Raw genomic sequence first — 17,929 nt, forward strand, 5'->3', positions numbered from 1 at the left:
TTTGGCACAGTTAAAAGCCAACAAGTAAGAGTGTTTTTTTAAGGTGAAGTTAGAAAGAATATCAATCAATAGAGAGTCAATAGACAGAGCCTGTTAACTATAGGTCAAACACAGAAAATTGTTAAGAGTCAGGAAATAAGGCAGGACTGGCTGATTAAAACTACTTGACAAGACAAAATAAAGCAGATAGGTTTTATGCTTTGGACTAAATAATATAACTTTGGGTTTATTCTCATTCTGCTGTAAAAACGTTTCAGTCAACCAGGCTCCTGGAGATGATAATAATTGGTTAGTTTACTGTAATTATTAGGCTCCAAAGGTACATACTGTAGGTAAATCCGTACCTGTACCTGTCTATTCTTGTTTTGCACATGATAATATGTTGTGCACAACTAGGATAATAAATAAATGAAGGGGAAGGACCGAATCCTCTGATTCTGATGATTATGCACTGGTGAAATCACAGTAATAAACATAATATAATTATATTGTGATAACGTTTTGACTTATATACTAATGAGCTATAACACTATTTAGGAGAAGAGAAGTGAAGCCGGATAGGCTTCACAGCTACAGACTGTTTAGATTCAATGTTTCACCTGTTCAACATGTCTGGACTGTGGGAGGAAGGAAGGAAACCCACACGGACATGGGAGAGATCATGACTGTACTGTAAGTAAACACAACCACATGCAAACACATGCTGCTGAACACAGAAAGACCCCCGCTGGTTTGAAACCAGAACATTCCTGCAGTAAAAGTGCTGAACACTGAGTCAACCATGAAGATGTGGATGTAAATATATGAGAGGACATGTTAGATTGACATGAATGGGGCTGGGTAGGGATTTGCCTTCTTGTAGTTTTTCTTCATCTTATTCATCTGTTCTCCATCAAACCCTCCTTATTTTGTGAGAGTAATTGTTGTGTTCCAAACAATCTTATGTAAGTATTTTAGAGTTTTTGGTACCCTGGTGATCAATGAACAATCTTTTTCACCATCTCTCTTCGGGTTGACCTCTGGTCTGAGAAGATGAACCTGTTCTTCTCTCAGGAATTCCCGTCTCTCTTAAAGTTTTCACTTATCCAAATATTTCAAAATCTACTGGATGGATTGACACAACGTTTGGTTCACACATAGCTCAGGGTGTCTCTAGGGTCACAGCAAAGTCACAGCTTATTGGAGGACACAAAAAGATGGGTGACAGCAGCTGTGTTTGTTGCATGGGTAGGTCCTGGTAATGTAACTACTGTCTGTGTGTGTTCTCCTTTTCCTGGGCTGGTCACAATAGAGTACATTTGAGTAGAAGGCTCTCTCTAGATTGAAGCACTAAAAGAGAAAAAGAGAGTAAATAAATGCAGCAAGTACATATTAAATTATTTTTTCACACCCCTTTGTTACATAAAAAGAATAGTAATTGTATTATTTATTTGTTACATAAATCTAATTTTCCTTTTTCAGATGCTCAGAGCTATTTGTTAAAAGTTCAATGACAAAGTAAATGTCCTGGGGAGCATGTGTCAGGGTGGTACATACAAAGTAATCAGTTCTGTTTCTTCTGATGTTTAAAATACATCTGACAATGCAGTAATGATGTTGTGAAATGTCATGTAGCAATAATAATGAAGCCAGATATGCCAGACCGCATTATTATTTTTACTATTATTATATTACTCTGTGTTGCTTTTATTCAATTTGAATACATTTATTAACTTTACAACTACTATTGTGACACTGCATTTTGCTGTACTTTAATGTGTAGGTCTTAAATTTCATTCACTGTTCACCACAGTCATGAGGCGATACCAAAATTTGCAGTCAGTTATTTCAATAAAACATGAGATATTTAATATCACATTGTATGTTTTTAAAAAAAAAAATACCTGCATGTTTAACTGTGTTTCGCTTGTGGCCCTGTAAATGAGGGACCAGCTTACACAAGTCTCCCTTCTTTTCACAAAGGGGACACTTGTACTGTGAATCACAGGTCGGTACCAACTGAGGATCATTGTGCTCTGGCAGAACAGACTGAAGAGAAGAGGAAGAAATGATGTATACAACACAATGTTAGTAAAAGAAGCTTTAACTTTTGAATGTAGCCAATTCTCAATAACTCAAATTACATTAAAGTGACTATGTCACTTTGTAGTGTTTCTGAAACTCTGTCATATTTCATTTAATAAAAACTATCATCATCTGAAGTACCTCACTCAAACACACACACACACACACACAGTTAGCTTAACTCTGACAGGCTAAGCTAACGTTAGCATACACTGACACAGTGTCACAGTGACACACTTTTAACACACCCTGTTAACTATAAGCTATCATCAACATCAACATCAATAGCTGTAGATAGTAGCCTAATATTAATTTTAAACAAGCCGGGCTAAATAACTCTATTATCAGTAGCTTACCTGGTACTCACTGGCAATATGAAGCTGTAAGTCGGACGTGTCGTGAGCGGACGGGGGCGTGGCGTGAGCGGCCGCAAGCCGCAGCTGGACCCTTCTCCACCACACCATAACAGAGGAGTGGGATGTGTAAGATGAGAAAGCAGAGGTTAACGCATGTATGTCATGGTTGTAAAAAATCAAAGGGCATACAACTTAGCCAAGCCCAAACCAGTACATAAGGCATCAATGAATTGTTGGTGAGTGTCATACCTCTTTTCAAAATCATTTTGGAGGGTCATAGAAAAATTATTACTGGCGAGGGGAGGGTCATGTCTATTTTGACTAAAGATCCCAAAACTCCTCCGGTGGCCCCTTAAATAAATAACGAACAGTCCCTAAGTTCAGAAAATGACTTCACTTTACTGTAATGCAGCCTTTAAAACCAGGAAAAGACTTTAGCTCTATTCCCAGCATGCAGTAGATAGTGAGCTGGTCGGTCACTAATTTGCCGACAACCTCCCAGCAGCATACAGATTGCGCTACTAGAAGAGTGCAAAATTAGAACATTTTGCATGTGTTGACTTGAATATGAGAATGTTTCTTTCATTTCTTTAGCTTTCAGAAAATACAAGAAATTATATGTTAATCAGTAATGTGAGAGATAACTAAATGATTTCCCTTCCCAGTTCTATCAGACTGAACACAGACTGGAGTGACAAATTAATTAAAGCAGGATACTCTTCACACTGAATGTGTGTACTGAGTTGGTACACTTCTCTCTGTCCCATGAATATGACCCTTAATCAGATTTGGCTTTACTCTTCTGCCTTTCACATTACATTACTTTCTTGTGTATTTCACACTTTAACACACATGTTTTTGCTGTAAAAGGACTTTGTTGCTGTTCATCCCCTTTCCTCTGCACCACCTGCACTGTTGTGACCTATTAAAGGTTTGGCCTGATCTCCAGAGCCCTAGGCAGCTGAGCCACTGCCAAATCTACATCAGGCGGCTCCTATAGCCTACAATTAAATAAATGCATGATTCAATGGTTGAATGACCACTATACAGTATGCCGGTCGTACCATTACTTTTTTATACAAACCTGTTTTCTGCTCAGGAAGATGGTATAGCAAAACTGTCAACAAATGCAGGGTGACTCAATTTTTCTTTATATGCCTATAAGCAATCACTCACCACTATATTTCTATGCTTGTCCATGGTGGATTTGGCTGATTGCTGGGATGAAAGCTGCACTTTCCATATTCTTTCTCATATGAGAAAGTGACACTCCAATCCTCTGATCTTGGCAGTTTTAAATTCAGACCATGATGCTTTCCCTCAGACCACAAGGGAAATTAATAAATGATTAAAGTCTAGTGGAGTCAAGGGAAAGAATGGTAAGGAGAGATAATGGTGTATTGCTGAATGATGCTGTCTCACTGCACTCAGGGTTTTGTCTCTATCTACTAGTGTGTGCTAAGAGGAGGCAATGCCTGGAAGCTGTTTTGTTGACAGGTGTCCTAAGTGATAAAAGGACAATTTGTGAGCAACGTGATGACATTATAAATCTCTCTTAGGTCACATTTAAACCTTGAAATTATAGGAAAATGTGAATGGTACTCTGTATCACAAAGCAAGCTGCACTGGTTAGTCTTTGGGTTACCTGGCTTCAGTCAACTAACTTTGATGATCCTGATAACCAACATCATGAAGGTGGTTATCAACTGGCTCAGACAAACTTAGGTTAACTAATTCAGCTGGGAGTCTGCTTACATAAAAGAGGAAGGGTTCACTGGCCAAATGCATGCAACATCAGTAGATCCAACACAACATTTTTAATATGAGGTATACAGTAAGTTGAATTTTAATCCTTGTGGGGGGGATGAAGTCATTGTGGTGGCAGAAAGTACTTAGCAAGATTTAACATGTGTTAAACACACAACTAGAACAAGTAGTAATATAAACACTGTGTTGTCAGACACTTAGAATATTAATCTGAGCCTGTCAGTGGCAAAACAAGCACTTTTGTGAAGGTAAATACAAGCTGGACATTTGCCCTATTAACTTACATTGTAGCTTGTTTCGTCGCTGCCGACTGCAGCGATCTTGCTGAATACTGGACCAATGTCAAAGATTGTTGTTCCCATCAGTCACTTAGACAAAGACAGGAAAATAGGGTCCAGGTTGAAAAAAAAACGGTCGTTACGTTTAAGCGAGCCATTGTGTTTTAGTTTATTTTTTACTAAGCTCTCGTTTCTCTGTTGTTTCTGACCTAACATTCCTCTCCTGTCCACCAGTTGTCCTTAGTGTGTTCCTGCCTTTGCCAGTCACCTGTCTCCGTTACCCCATTAGTCATTAGGTATAAACTGTATGAGCCAAGTAGCCACAGTCCTCTGCCTGATTGTCTAATGCCCCCCACAGCCTTGATGGTCCAGCCTCTGATCCTGCCTGCTCGCCTTTGTTTGATTACCACTTTCCTGTTGGACTTTTGCCTGTCTGCCTTTCCCCCGTGGACTTATTTGCCTAGCCTCACTGCCTACCTGCTGGTGATTGTAAGCATGCCTAATGACTAAGTACATATCATTTTGACCTTTTTCAACCTGACGTGGGACATCATTACAGACATTGCTTTTGTAATCCAAATCTCACGGCATGCAATTCCAAAGTCTTCATTCCACAGATATGTCCATGAGTCAGGTTCCCACTCTTCACACTAGCCTATCGGGACTTAGCGATCTGCCTGATCTATTAGTGATCTTGTTTTGTTTTTTTTTACAAATCTTTTTTTCTCAATGGAAGGAGTGGTAGCACTGAGAATTTGCTCAACTCTCTCCTCATTCAGTGTTTGGAGGCCAATGAGAGCCTTTTATCACGTAGGAAGGTCTTGGACATGATTTCTCAGCCATACAAAGATCAATAATGCTATTTATTTGTCAGGCCAATCCATTAGCCACTGTTGCACTGAGAAAAGCCTTGTGCAGCTACGGGATATTGTTCAAATCCTCAAAATAGATGCTGATGGCCAAAAGCCAAAGTTTACATTATAATCAGCCTTCCAATAAAGGTTGAACAAAAGTGCGTATTCTTAACTAACAAACCTTAATGAGCTACATCAGGTGTAAACATTATTGCAAGTATTCCTCTTAATTTAAATATGTAGCCCTATTTAAACAAGTTTAAACAATATTAAAGAGGAAGAAATGAAAGCTGGTTTAATGATTTGTTTATTTGTAGAAAGCTGTTCTAAAAGCTCAGCTGAAAATGATGACCTGGGCTCGGTGACTGAAGGAAAATGCGATGTGACACCATGGGCGAGCTGTGCCTCACTTCAAAACAGCAGCGAGTCTTCTGGGAGGGCTGGGGTTTTGATGCGAAGGCCGGCACACTTCACAGCTAGAAAAGCCTTTTATCAGTCACTCAGGCTGCCTTTGAGAACAGGGGCATTTTGTGTAGACTCTTTAAGGCCTGAAACACACTGGATGTTAGCATAAGGTACTATGCACTAGAAAAGAATGCTCACTATATTGCAGACACACTAAGGCCATTCACTGGAAGCACCACCTGTGAGAGCATTTCCTTTTGACCTACTTTGAAACCTTTGCACTATGGGCCCTGGTTCTGTGTTTTCTACAATTTCAATGAAATGATAATTGATTAATAATAAAAACAATAACAACTAGAAGACTAGCAAGACAGCCCGTATTGGACATCATCAGACTTGATTCAAACTAACATGACATGACATTCTGAATTGCTGCAAGATCACTTTCTCACCTGCAAACACTGCATTTTTCTTAAAATGCTTTGCCAAGCCAGAGGCACCTCTGCAGTGATGCAGTGATGTGTGAAAGTGTTTTCCTTCGTACCAACCAGAGGCCTGTACTACGCAGCAAGATTTGGCGTTAACCAGGTAACTTCAGGTTCAACCCAGGGTTTTGTGTATCACGACGGTGGATCACTTGTTACCGGGTTAAATCACCGTGGTGACTTATGCTGACACCTAACCTGCACGGGAGCAGGTTATTTTGGAGATTAGATTAGAGATAACCGGTGTTAAAGCACCGCCTACTGACCAATCAATATTCGATCGATTACGGCGTCACTGTTCTTAGACGATCCGGTGAAGCTCGGTGCGTGGAGAGAGAGAGAGAGAGAGGTGCGCTCATAAAAGTTAAAAAATTTAGAGACCAACAACCCGTTAACATTCCCTGATGGGTATTTTTATGAAAGATATAGATTTTCAGCGGAGGGAATTACGTATAGGCTATTTGTCAGCTTCTTGAGCTGTGTGTTGCCAATGTGCACATCGGTTTGAAAAAAGTTTTTATATGTATTAAATGTTGTATGTTGTATTATATATAATATGTATTATATATTATATGTTTATATTTGCTCTCACGATCGCTTACCACTGCCAGGGTTGCAACTGAAATAATCGGCTAAAGCAACGACAGTTTATGGATAACACAAGTGTAATTATGACTGATGGGGAAGTGACATTAATAAGCCTTGTGATTTACGCATTTACAGCATTGGCTATTTTTTTGCCAGCTTTCCTTCCTGTTTTAGGAAGCAGCGACTGTATTGCATTTTGCCTCTAAAACTGTGTCTGTGTTCTTCATGTAGAATTATAGTTTGCTCTTCTTATTTAAAATATGTGGCTCTGGTAGATGTTTGCGATTGGTCATGCTGTGCAAACACTGCCTCTTTTGTGTGAACGCGCGCACCGTTGGATTGGGAAACCCTGGGTTGATTGAACTAGTTGTTAACCACCGTCGTGACACAGCTTATGCAGGACCGCAGTTGTTAGGTTAGGTGAAGCCGGGTAACTGAAATAAATCCAGGGCATGTTGATCTTGATTCGTAGTACAGGCCTCAGGTGTCCAAATCTCTGTCGTTATGTGCAAAACACATGGATTGGATTTAACTCTGTAAGTTATGCAACATTGTAACCCAAATAAGGGTACAGGAAACTGGACAGTGACATGCTAAAGGTCAACCACGTCCATTCTGAAGATCTTTTTCTATGGAAGAAAGAGTAAGTGATACAATCTATTTTTTAGAAAAAAGAAGAAAAAAAACATCTCTAACATTCCCTCTGAATAATAAAAAGTACCATCATGCTAATTGATTCAACTACTGAGAGCAGGTACCAATGACACTGCTATGGACATGCAAATGTGACCAATCCCAGTTGTCTATCTGAATGAATTCTTTCATTACTTGACGTGCATAGTGGCGGAAATTAATTTAAAAACAAATGTATTTAATGACACTATAGGGAGGGAGAGGATCATTTTTCAAATTATATTGAGAGTGTAAGTTTTTGTGCGTAGAAAATTGAGCCAGTTCCAGCGCTAACTGGTGCGTTCAATGTGTTGCCTTCATCTCTTTGTGTAGCAGAACTTTTCTACCTCTCCTGAACCAACATCTGTTGTAATGGAATTACCAAAGCTCTGGGAATTTAACTCGAAGTTATACCTGACAGAAAAAAAGTTGGTCTTGAGTTATTTTTGGGGCCAACACTACAAAAAAGCTCTGATTTAAAAAAAAAAAAATCTTTAATTAAATGTAGTCAGTGTATACAGATTGTGTACAAAGTGTATGCAAAGTGAACTTGGAGAAATATGTAATTCATGAATTTGACATTGTAGTTATAGGTTTATAAATGAAACATAATGCAGAAAATAGTTATGGCTCACCCAGACACCTGACCTTGTTGAATTTGAATTGGAAAGGATTTTGGCTCTTAGTGACCTGGTGATCTCTTATTCATACAGGGATGATTCAACCAGAGCTAAGGCTGTCCCTGTTAAGGCCTGTATAGCAGATGATGAACTTTGGCTAACTTCTTTGACTGTAAGTTTACATCTCAATGTCATTATGGAAAGTAGAGAATTTTTGAATTGCTGAGACCCTGTGGATTATTACTGGATTTTAAACTGTGTGTGGGTTGATGTAGCTGGTATGAGTATCCTGGTTTGTGCATCTGTCATAGAGCTGGGCAATATATCGATGTTGAGACTAGATATCGTCTTAGATTTTGGATATCGTACATGATATGGCATAAGTGTTGTCTTTTCCTGGATTCAAAGGCTGTGAAGTGAAGTCATTTTCTGAACTTAGGGACTGTTCGTTATTTATTTAAGGGGCCACCGGTGGAGTTTTGGGATCTTTAGTCAAAATAAACTTGACCCTCCACAGTAATAATGTTTCTATGATCCTCCAAAATGATTTGGAAAAGAGGCATGACCCTCCCCAACAATTTATTGATGCCTTATGTACTGGTTTGGGCTTGTCTAAGATGTATATATGCCCTTTGATATTTTACAGCCGTGACATACATGAGTTAACCTCTGCTTTCTCATCTTACACATCCCACTCCTCTGTTGTGGTGTGGTGGCCATTTCAGTAGATTTACTCACTAACATTGTTGTGGAAACACAATAAGCATGGAAACTAAATGCACACTTCCTGCATTACTGCATTGCATAATGCACTAAGTTACTCCTCTAGTAAACTAGTATTCATATGAAATAAAAACAATAAAACATTGAGACCATTAAGCAAAGCACACTGGTTAACAAATTCAACACACAAACTATGGACTATGGACTCGTCACTAGGCTTCCTCAGTCATTGTATATTTTAGCATATAGGTAAAGCTGCCGAAGCTGAACATTATATTCCAAAACATATTAAAACATTTAACATATAAACAACATATAAACATTTATTTTTAAAGCAGATTTTAAATTACATTGTAACAATTTAACAATTCGCCCTTATGAAATCCAATCGCGGCACAGCTGTCTTGGAACGCAATAGACAGACGGTGGCGGAATGCCCCGACACTTAAATTCAACTAAAATGTAACAGTGAACACTCAGTGTTCGACCTACAGTCTGTTGAGATGCCTCTCTAAACGCAGAAACAAAGTGCAGTCACACCATAAAACGTTAAGACACGTTAAGAAAATAGATCCGTATTTTGCCGTAATCCAATGACACGAAAAAAGAAGTAATCCACAACGATCAGTAGATCCACAAAAAGGGTCACGGTGTATCCAGCAAGGCCGATACGAGCGTCACATTCACCAGCCAGCTCCAAACAGGTGAACGAGGCCTCTCCACTTCGCCGTTTTAAACAAAGTGGAATAAACATATAAAAGTCCAAATCTACACAAAACCTGCAATCAATTAGTAAGCTGACATCAAATGTATATACATGGCATTTAGGAAACCTTTATTGCAACTTTGGCGCGGCAAGATGTCCAGACTAGTGCAACAGTAATTTTCGTTTTTTTGCGTCCTGCTACTAAAACAAATTGGGTGACCCTCCGCTCAACAAAGAATAAAAAGACATGACCCTCCCTTATGGTCCATTCCATAAATACCGAACTTACTAGACTGTTGTAACTGTTCTACTATTTGCATTTACCCATTTAGTCATTATATCCACATTGATGATTATTTATCAAAGATCTCATTGTGTAAATATTTTGTGAAAGCACCAGTAGTCAACACTACAATATCGTTGTGGTATCGGTATTGAGGTATTTGGTTAAAAATATCGTGATATTTGATTTTCTCCATATCGCCCAGCCCTAATCTGTCAGTATGTCACAGTAATTTAGTAAGTAACTTACTACTGCAATTCTACTGCTTTTGGTGGTAACTAGAAATGTAACTAACTACTTAAGTAATTAACACAATTACAGTTACTGAAATTTAAATGGGCTCCTTACTTGTTACTTTTGTCTTGATCATAGCGGACAAACGCAGCCTATTGGATTTTTTTACTGGGTTATGATCTAATGTCAGTCAGTATTGGTGTCTCTCAGCCTTCTGCTGTTTGTTTGGTGGACTTTTTATATTTTTGTGTGTTGCTTGCATTGTTTAAGACTTCATATGAATCAAGTGGTTAATCCAATGTGGTACTAATAACAAAGTCCAAAAAGGTTTTGCTTTAGTATAGACCAAGAAATTCTACACGACATTATACTAGCTAAGTTATCAAACTGAATAACCATTTACTTTATTCAGACATTGGGTTTGTGCTTGCCAATTTCTGATAAGGAAAAGGGAGCAGTGTGTTTGTTGCCCCAACCATTCAGTAGTGAGTGAAACACCTGTTTCATGTCTAAGCAGGTAACTTTACATTATTCACAACAATCAATTAAATATGCCAGTTTAAGAGTTTGTTGACTTACAACAACCTGGCACCATTTTTATGGATGTGGCTAAGTACCTAGGAAGATGAAACCATGCTTTGCTGCAGAATAAATGATATTCCCTTGTAAAGGGCTTAAACACTACAGTTTAAGACTTGGGATGTGATTATCTGCTATGCATGGCAGTATAAGACTATGCACTTTCAATTGTTTGAGTTAAAAAAAAGTTTGAAATAATAATACATAAAAACAAAATAGAATTCACTAGTTCTAAGCTCCACCCCTCTGATGATGTCATTATTGTAGAATGGAATTCTTATATGAGTATATAACCTACAGACTGTATTCCACACAGTCAATCATTCTAAGTCTTGGACTGAGTACCATTAGTCTTAGTGTTATACACTGCCAGTTATCAGCTACAGTTAATCACTTTTCTTCTACTGAAAATATCTGTGCTCATTCAACATGGGCAACAGAGTCAGAAAAAGCAAACAAAGATATCGGCCATACAGGCCAGAAGAAGTGGCTTTCCTTTCAGATGAGCAGGAGCAGAGATGGGCTCTAATTAGGAAGGAGCATGAAAATGCTGACCTGGCCGCAGAAAACGCAGACCTGAGATGTCAGCTTAATCAGCAGAGGGAAGAAATACACTTCCTCTGGACAAGTCTCCAAAATCAGGTGGGGGCTACCAACAGTGTCCTCTCTGACTTGAGGGAGAAAGGAGAAAAGACGACAACTCTCTGGGGTAACTTAATGGAGGAAAAACAACACTCTGAAGCTCAAAGAACAAGTTACCACAGGACTGAGCAGTATATGAACGCTGCCTTTAGCTCCCTGACAGACACTTGTCAGAGGCAGGCAGGAGAACTGCTGCAACTTGTCCACAAAGAGGCCAGGCTGAAGTCCAAGCTTCAAGAGACTGAAGAGGACTTCGAGGAGGAGGTTAGGAAGCTGAAGAAAGTGATCAAGCAAAAGGAGAGACAGATCACCAAATTGACACAGCAGCACCAACAGACTGTGGACAAACTGAAACAGAGAAAGGAGAGTGAGGAAGAGGGGAAGAAGAAATGTGAAGCCATGGAAGACAGCCTCAGTAGGGAGTGCACTGAGAAGCAGAGCAAGAAGCGCAAGAGATTGAATGAGTCTGACTCCCTAAATGATGAGTGGACATGTCTTGATGCTCAACCCGACCAGGAACTCCAATCGAAAAAGGAAGAGAAGGAGAAGAGGTCGGGGAAGAGGAAAAGGAAGATGGAGGTGGATGATGATGAGGTTGCTGGCCCAAGCAGCGCAGCACCGGGGTTTCTTTCATGTCCCTTTTCCTCTCCTTACTCTGCCTCAGATACACCCTTTTCCCCCTGCCCTTCCCCTCTCTCATCCTTCAACTCTTCCCCTCCCTCACCCTTTCTCTCTTCCCCTTATTCACGCTTCTACTCCTCCTACTAACACCCTCCACCCCCTCTTTCATCATAATATTATATTTTATATATGTAGCCTATATTGCATGAAATAAATACTACAACCATCACTCTCATGAAGTACTGTTATTTATATATTTAGTGTTTTAACCTATGACCCCCTTTATGTCACATTATGAAGATGACTTGTATTGCTGGTAGTTCCAAAGCAGAATGGAACCCTTGGAGTGAATTGAACATGATCAGGGATGAGTGTCAAATATATATTATATATTTTACAAATATTGGGGACAGAAGTTGTCTCTTTACACCAGACATTTTTAAAGACTACAGTGTAAATCACAGCCCAGGATACCCAGAAATTATTATATTGGACGATTCCGCAACAGACGATTTACATCCAGTGTAGAAAGTAAAGGCCAAAACGCACCGCTGCTGAACGGTGCGTTGAAACAGCCGACCCTATTATTTTCTATGCACAACCCCCACACCTCCGATGGCTAGGTTTCACCCCTGTATTATATAGATGGGTAGCAAATTACAGGAGAACGAAACAGCATAAAGTTTCTTAGTGTCATGATTCTTAAGATCAGCTTCAATACGTTAGGCTGGCACATACGGGTACTTCGCTAAAACTCACCCCCTTTTGTGGAATAGAAAACAGACTCTCATCAGTCAATGCAATTTGACGTGTGTCTGTATCATAATTTTGACAAATGTGTGTGGATTTATTTCTTGTTAAACAAATGTTTGTTTTATACACATGTCTAATGTTTATTTTGTGACCTTGCCTGAACCTGAGCGTTCACGATACCTTAATAAACTAAGCATGATCGCCGTCATGTCCCCTCAGTCTTCGCCCCTATCAGTGGATCAGTGACCCAACACGGTGGCCGCATACTGCTTATGTGGAAATACATATCATATCTGATTAAATCACTATTGTTAGGCTGAGTGTTGTCTGTAATTAATCAACCTGCTATTAATGACCAACTGTTCGATCTTTAAGCTGAGATTTAGTTGGAGACAACAGTCTGATGCTGCTAAACTGTTAGCAGCCTCCCACTTAAGCTAACGTTGGCTATACAACAGTAGTAACTGTCACCAGCATCATTTACCACACTGACTGGGAATATTCACGTATCTTATGAGCCTCATAAATCAGTGTGAAAGTCTCGATTAACCCACTACACTACAGCTTTTCGGCTCATAGGGAACTCATAGATTGCCTGCTTGGCCAGAATTAATAAAATATTCATCCACCCTTAATTGTGAATTTTAAATTTCAAAATAAAGAGAAAACTAATTCCAGCCTACTGCAGGGGCAACACAGATATTTGGCTTATTGTAGAAACACAAATGCCTCTTTTGTGGCAAGCAGTGTAGGCACAACATAGTTTTTAAAAGTGACATGATGGCACTCTGAAAAGACCAGTTAAAAGTTATAGTGTGATAAAACATTCCTTGGCACTGTAAAACTAAAGAAAATATGATTACCCTTGAATCCTGGATGTGCTGTAGATCTTCCTGTCCTCTGCCTTGCTGTGCTTCCTTCTTCCGCTGGGATTTAATAGGATAAATCAAATACATGAATGAGAAAGCATGAGTTTGAAATCTGGCGTCTTTGCCTTTTTAGACAAATTTCACGGTTCTAATTTCACTGGCAATTTTTTTTTAACCTGGCCGCCACACAGAAACTGAAAACAAATGCACTCGGGATGAGTCCCATTTGTCAGAGCTATGTGACAAGGTGTTTCCTAGGTGATTCATAACCTTGCTGTAATGTAATTTCACTTTAAGCAAAATATAATAAATTAGATTAAACAGCGTTGAACAATATCAAATAATTATCTTAACTGGATCATATCAGTAACTGAGAACTGGACATGATTCATTTCAGTGTAGTGTAAAAGCTACATTGTGATTGCAGAAGTTTAGTTATGCATATTCAGCTAGGTTTATGTGTGAGAGGTTAGCATCTGTCCAGGTCATACTCAGCATCTGCCTGGGCAACTGGAAAATATTTCCCTGTCCAACACCCTACGGTGCAGCTTGCACAAACAACAGACGTGAAGCCTGAGACAAATACCCAATTTTACCAGTTTATTTGGCTGCTATATTAGCACACATATGTTTCAGCCTTGTGGCCAGCTTCAGCAAGTCAATGCCAGGTGGTATGAAGACAATAATTAAGGTGAAGGCCTTTTCAGCCGTTTGTATAAAACCAATAAATAAGCTTTAATTAAATGAGTTAAAATGTGAAATGGAAAGATTCCTACACAACTTTTGTCAGTCTAGAATTTTAATGTGGTTACAAATAACTGCAATTTTGCAACCTGTACAAGGGTTTCATGCTAAATTATCCTATTCCTGCTTTTTATTCAGCACCACAAAAAACAATTGGGAAATGCATCCTTCTATTAACCAGTACTGTCATGGCACAGGCGGTACTAGTCAAATGATTTGTTGTTAGATCTAGGGGATTTAATTTCCAATAAGCCATACTAGCTTTCAACAGGGCACAGCACACACTGAATGCCTTCAGTTGCTGACCACAAGAAAGAAAGCAGGGCTTACTTGAACCTTGGTGAGCTTGACCTGTTCCCTGCAGTCACTCCACTCATCCCCTGCAGGGTCACTCACTTGCCTCATGGTTGGGGCTTGCCCACTCCGATCCTCTTCTAGTGTAGTCTAGTCAGACAGCAATGAATGCAGCTTTACCACTCAACCAACAGTGATGAACCTAAACATAGACTGTCCTGATACTTTAGGACTGCACTGTAATTCAGTCAAAATGCACTTAACGCAAAGTAATTAGAGCCCATTATTGATATGCAGCTATATTTAACTGAGAAAGATCTGTGTTTGAGGGTGCTCTGTAAATGACCTTTAACCCCCCCCCATTTTACTCTAATAACCCCTCTGCATTGGTGTGCATTTTTAGTTCTGTACCCTTTTTTGTACCAAAGTAACACTGTTCATGACAACAGTCTAAGAACAATTGAAAGACTACATTTCTTAAAGCATAACTCTCGCCAAAATGCAACCTAGGGTCTTTTTGTAAATGTACGCGAGTCAAACTTTCATTTAAAAGCATATTTAGGACGGAAGAGCCACTTTTGAGATGTATCGTATTTTCATTTTTCGGTCAAATGGCCTTTTGAATGGGAGTAATAGGGGCACTTTTATGCTAGCCTCAAAATAGCTATTTTTAAAACACTAAGAAGGCTCGACACAACATGAAACTTTGCTCCAAGTATCACCAGGGTCTCCACACATGAACTCGAGCATTGAGAACTTTGTTTGTGTACCCAGAGTTTACTAAAAAGAGAGGTCGATATCAAAACAAGTAGTAACCGGTGTAGTTCATGTGTAGAGTGTAGAGTCCCTACGAGCAAAGTTTCATGTTGTATCACCAGGGACTCTACACATGAACTACACCAGTGCACAAGGGATATACTAAATCTGTGGCTATTTGTTTTGATATCGACTCGTTTTGACTGCCGAGGTGGTAGCGGCCGGAAACAACAAGAGCTACGGTGAGTTTTTCAAAACCTCTCTTTTTAGTAAACTCTGGGTACACAAACAAAGTTCTCAATGCTCGAGTTCATGTGTGGAGACCCTGGTGATACTTGGAGCAAAGTTTCATGTTGTTCTTAGTGTTTTAAAAATAGCTATTTTGAGGCTAGCATAAAAGTGCCTCTATTACTCCCATTCAAAAGGCCATTTGACCGAAAAACGAAAATACGGTACATCAAGTGGCGCTTCCGTCCTAAATATGCTTTTAAACGAAAGTTTGACTCGGGTTCATTCACAAAAAGACCCTAGGTTGCATTTTGGCGAGAGTTACGCTTTAAGAGTGCAGTTATTTATCCACACGCTGACCCACCAGAATCTCTTTCTCTAGCACAAAAGAAGCCGCCTTTCCTATAAAAGATTCAGACACAGTCACTTGATTTTTCCTGGTGTCTGTGGGGAGTTCTGGAGAAATGGCTTTGCTTTATGACCAGACATCTCTAATCGACAGCAGTGCAGTCTGAATGCTCTAAAAATTCCTCAGATATGGAAGCCATTCAGCGCTGCTAATGAAGGTGTTGATCATTGTCAGCTTAATGACACTCCATAAATGGACTGTATAACCACCCGAATTGACAATGTTTTTGGGGCTCTCTGAGATATTATTTTAAATCGGAAAAACACTTATTTTTGGGGGGGTTTCTGCCTTTATTTTGATAGGACAGCTAGGTGAGAAAGGGGAAAAACACGCAGGAAATTGTCACAGGTCGGATTCAAACACTGGACCTCCGCGTTGAGGCATAAACCTCTAAGTACATGTGTGCCTGCTCTACCACTGACCCAACCCGTGTGAAGACTTTGCAGTTGATTCAGGTCCACTAAGTAGAAACAAAAAGTTGTGAATGTGACAATAATGACCAAGCATATTAATCATGCCCTCATTAGGAAGATCAATTGATTTAAACATCACTGGGCCAAGATGAAAAGTCCACCAACTGCATCATTTTTGCAATATTTAGTCTACCTGATTTTCAAAGGCCAGTATACCTCTGAGTCTGCCTTCAGACCATGAAATTACTATTTCAGTGTTTTAGTTTATTCATAAATCTGCACCATAGGTGGGCAAAATACCCTAAGGCATTGCCATGAGTCATGTTTGAGTCATTTTAAAAATCACCTTGTAACTGTCAATCACAGATACTCCCACTATTGGATTTGTACGGTATTAAAGTAACTTCAGTCATTGTTGTTATTCAAAATACTGTACAGTAAGCCTTTAAAACAGGAAGTAGCAGCTGGTCCTTAAATTAAAATTCAGTTTCTAACTAAGGGTAACATAGTGTAATTATCATTGTTGTCTAATCCATGGAGAAAGTTAGTAGAAAACATCACGGATACTAAATGACTCAAAGAATGTTCCACCGTGAAAGCTCTGCACAAAGCAAAATGCATATTTTACAAAGATTTCCAGGGGCATTGTAACACATCTTAAACTGCAATGCCATGTCATGCCTACCATTATGCAGAGAAAGGAGGTGTTATATGATACATTATATTACTCCAAAGGTTTTTTTTTATTCCAGTTGTTGTGAATAGAAAAACAGAAAAGCCATTAAGTTTAGTTGTAAACTGTTGTAAGAGACTGTGGTTATGGTATGTTATGGGATGTTAAAGACAGACATTGTGACTGAAATGTTGTGCAGACATTCAAGTGCCTCCATATGATGAATCCTACAGGCTTTGGTGGGCCACTGACTTTTCCTATAGTGGGATTGACAGTTGGTTATGAATGAAATATTTGACAACTATTGGATAGATTGCTATATACATTCAAGGTCCGTAAGGGTTAAATTCCAATGACTTTAAGGATCCCCTGACTTTTCATCATCATTAGGTCAAAATGTGTCCAATAGTTTGTTTTATGACCACATGGCTGCAAAACTAATGATATTTCCATCAACCTCAGCTGTACGTTTTGCTTATGCTAATGTAGTGAATGTAAGCATGCTTACATTTTAAACTATGATGGTGACCATGGTAAACATTATACCTGCATGTTAGCATTGTAATTGTATGTTATAGTAGCATGCTAGCGTTAGCATTTAACTGAAAGCACCACTGTCCCGATACAACCTCACAAAGCCACCAGCATTGCTGCAGACTGTTAGTCTTGTTATTCCTTAAGGGCAATTCAAACAGCATCTTTGGACAACACACAACGTTAATTTTCGTCATCTAAATTTTTATTTTGTCGCTACATTTTATTTTATTTTCAATGTTGTTGCATGCCGTCATATCAACATGTATCCTTCATACATAGCTACTAAATCTGCTTAAACATTTGGCCAGAAAAAAACGGAGGTGTTATTAGTCTCAAGTATCAGCATCACAGTTTCTGAGGAAAAAAACAGAATATG

General features: G+C 39.2%; 1 long non-coding RNA gene across 1 annotated transcript; it reads right to left on the bottom strand.

Moving 5' to 3' along the window:
* Positions 1-1,245: 1,245 nt before the first annotated feature.
* LOC116034281 lies at positions 1,246-2,457 on the bottom strand. The gene is made up of 3 exons (XR_004101130.2): positions 2,421-2,457; positions 1,884-2,028; positions 1,246-1,329 (listed from the first exon to the last, which is right to left on the bottom strand). It is a non-coding gene; the product is annotated as an uncharacterized LOC116034281 (long non-coding RNA).
* Between the last annotated feature and the right edge of the window lie 15,472 nt (positions 2,458-17,929).

The sequence above is a fragment of the Sander lucioperca genome, chromosome 8 (assembly GCF_008315115.2).
Source record: "Sander lucioperca isolate FBNREF2018 chromosome 8, SLUC_FBN_1.2, whole genome shotgun sequence".
Taxonomy (NCBI): domain Eukaryota; kingdom Metazoa; phylum Chordata; class Actinopteri; order Perciformes; family Percidae; genus Sander; species Sander lucioperca.